General features: G+C 40.5%; 1 pseudogene; it reads left to right on the plus strand.

The window, feature by feature from the left end:
* Positions 1–2,597: 2,597 nt before the first annotated feature.
* Positions 2,598–3,342, plus strand: LOC113888625 (annotated as a pseudogene).
* Positions 3,343–3,564: the final 222 nt, after the last annotated feature.

The raw sequence follows: 3,564 nt of genomic DNA on the forward strand, positions 1-3,564 counted from the left end.
ATGGCTGTCTGGGGAGGCCTTACAAATAGCTGTGAAAAGAAGAGAAGAGAAAATGGTTTCATATTAGCATAAAACCTACACACATCCTCATATATACTCTGAATCATCTCTAGATTATTAATAATACCTAAAATAACACAAATGCTATGTAAATAACTGTAAACATAATGTAAATTCTATCCAAATAGTTGCCAGCATGTGGCACACTCAAGTTTTACTTTTTGGAACTTTCTAGAATTTCTTCAAATAGTTTCAACCCATTGTTGATTGAATCCGCAGAGGACTGTGATACAGAGGGCCAACTATCCTACCCCATTTAATCCTCAGAACTGCCCTTTGATGAAGGTATTATTACCTCTAACTTTCAAAGGAAAAAATTAAGGCAGAGAAGGTATGTAAGAAATCTCACACCATTGATAAGGAAAGGAGCTGGGATTCAAACCCAGGCAGTCTGGTTCCAAAATTTTAACCACCATTCTAGACTTCCTCTCAGTACTACTAGCGATAATCCAAAGTGAGATTCTTAGTGTATATTATGTTTACAAAAGCTAACCTCAAGGGAAGGAAAGAGGAAGTGAAACAAGCTTTTTTTTTTTCATTCAAAAAGAAATCAATTTTGTTCTTGAATTTAATCATTTGAGAAAAAATACATTCAGGTTTTAGAGAACTAGAAGGAACATGAGGGAATTTGGGGATGATGGTAATGTCTGTCTTAATATGAGCTACATGGTTGTATGTATTTGTAAAAAAATTCAGTGAATGTACACTAAAACTTTGTGTATTTAATTTTATGTAAATTTTACATCAAAAGATAAAAGCTGTACATAAATACTAAGCTCTGGTTAATGGTATACAGTACCCAAGTACTTTGAGGGAAGTACACAAATGTCTGTAATTTACTTTGAAACGTAAAATTAAGGTGAGTTGATGGATGGTTGAATGGGTTGGCTATATATATGTTAAAACAAGTATAGTAGTGTGTTAACAATAGAATGGGCTTCCCCACTGGCTCAGCAGTAATAATGAATCTGCCTCCAATGCAGGAGCCATAAGAGCTGTGGGTTTGATCCCTGGATTGGGAAAAAACCCCTGGAGAAGGGCAAGGCAACCCATTCCAGTATTCTTGCCTGGAGAATCCCCTGGACAGAGGAGCCCGGAGGGCTACAGTGCATAGGGTCTCAAAGTGTCAGACATGAGTGAAGCAACTTAGCATCACGCAATAACAGAACACTTGGGAGAACTTCCCCGGTGGTCCAGTGGCTAAAACTCTGAGCTTCCAATGCAGGGGGCCGGGTCAGAGAACGAGATCCCACATGCCGCAACCAAGGGTTTACCTGCCCAACTAAAGATTCCGCATGCCGCAACTAAGGATCCCGCATGCTGTAACAAAGAACGAAGATGCCGCGTGCTTCAGCTAACACCTGGAGCATCTAAATAAAAAAGTAAGTACCCCCCCCCAAAAAAAGAACAGAACACTCAGTAAAGTATTCTCCAGGTGCCCCACACTAATCACAGCCTCCAGCTCTCCCTCTAACCTTCCTGTGTAACCTTCCTGTGTTACTTTATGGTTTTACCAACCAAGGGCACAGTAGGGTAGTCGGCTCCCTCTGCTGACTTGGTATATCCCCGTTCTGTCCCCTTCATTTGCTCACAGTATATCTGCTGAAGTACCTAAGCTGTTTAATCTGTGCAGTTTGCTCCAGCCTGGACTTCTACCACACTACATGCGGTACAGGCCAGCATATTCCCCTATCCTGGGTTTTTCCCATGGATTGGCTACCAGATCCAGGGGGTTGATGAGACTCAGATTCCGTCTCTTTGACAAGATGAAGTGGTGATATATTCTTTCACCAGGGGGTACATAATATCTGGTTTTCATTTTCTTTTAATATTGGTAGTTGTCAGTGCTCACTCAATGCCTAGGTTAACTGATTCATTTGAGGTAGTTAAAATGGTGATATTCTATCACATTGTTTGTATTTATGAGCTAGAAGCATTTCACAAAGAAATACTTCCTCTCGTTTACTTGGTTGCAATTCATAAAGGAGAAGCAATACAAACATTCGATTCTTTGTTTTTATTCACAGTTTTCATAATAAAGAATTGGTTACCTGGCATCCTCAGAAGGTGACCAGTTAGCTTTCTTTTTAGATACCACTGTGACATCATGGATTTAAATATATTTCAATGTTATTCTCATTAAGGCTCAAACTGCTTACCTTTGACTTGTGGGAGCCTCTTCAGAATGGCCCCTGAGACTTGTCTGTCCCTCTAGTTGTCTCTGATGGCCTTCCTGCTCGTGCTACGTCAAGACGCTCTAGTTCATCTTATACATTTCCTAGTCCAGACCTGGAATCAGCCATTTCTCCAAGTCCTAGTTTCTTTTAAGGGAACACAGTGTATCAGGACTAGAGCTACTAGGGGATTGCACCCTTTATTCCGAACCAACAATCCTAGTTCTCAAGGACCGCAAAGCTGACAGAATCAGAATATCCCATCATTTGCTCTAAGCTATGACAACTGTACAACAGTCTTAGAATAATAATAACACTGTCACAGATTTTGAATAGAGAAAACACTTTAAAAATGTTTTTCTGTCGGAGCTGTCGCCGCCTCTGCCGCCGCCTGCAGCCTCCAACTCGCCGCCCCCACCCAGCCTGCAGCGCCATGCCGTCCGAGAAAACCTTCAAACAGCGCCGAACCTTCGAACAAAGAGTAGAAGATGTCCGACTTATCCGAGAGCAGCATCCTACCAAAATCCCGGTAATAATAGAACGATACAAAGGTGAGAAACAGCTTCCTGTCCTGGATAAAACAAAGTTTCTGGTGCCTGATCATGTCAACATGAGTGAGCTCATCAAGATAATAAGAAGGCGCTTACAGCTCAATGCTGATAAGCCTTCTTCCTGTTAGTGAATGGACATAGCATGGTGAGTGTGTCCACTCCGATTTGTGAAGTGTATGAAAGCGAGAAGGATGAAGATGGATTCCTGTATATGGTATACGCCTCTCAGGAGACTTTTGGAATGAAATTATCTGTGTAAGACTAAAAGAAAAATGCGTGTTACAGAATTTTTTAAACCCTTACCAAGGAATAAAAAAGGGATATTACCAACTGAGGTTGATCAGTTCATCTAATCACCGATCATCAAAACAGTAGTTTCCTGCCTAGGAGTTTTAGGAAGTTGTTTTTTTGTACTTCAAACAGAAAAACTGAGCTCCAGATGAGCACATTCAGCTTTGGGAAACTTTATTATTTCACCTAGGCTATCTTGTTTTTAAATTTAATGTTTAAAAATAAAATACTTTGCATTATAAGTTGCCAATAAAATAGACCTTCAAGTTAATGTTTTTTTTCCCCAAAAGAAACTTGCAGTTTTGAGCATTCAGAGAGACATTGTCTTCTCTAGGTTCACAGAAGCTGCCAACTTTTTATAGAAGGGTTTGCAGTCAACTGGAGGAATCTCCTTGAGAGGATCTTTAAGTATATGTTGTCAGGTATAGCCACGCACCCCCAATGCATTTGCCATAATAGTTGGCAAAAAGCACGGTGAATGGGGGTGT

The sequence above is a fragment of the Bos indicus x Bos taurus genome, unplaced genomic scaffold, assembly GCF_003369695.1.
Source record: "Bos indicus x Bos taurus breed Angus x Brahman F1 hybrid unplaced genomic scaffold, Bos_hybrid_MaternalHap_v2.0 tig00000256_arrow_arrow_obj, whole genome shotgun sequence".
Lineage (NCBI taxonomy): Eukaryota > Metazoa > Chordata > Mammalia > Artiodactyla > Bovidae > Bos > Bos indicus x Bos taurus.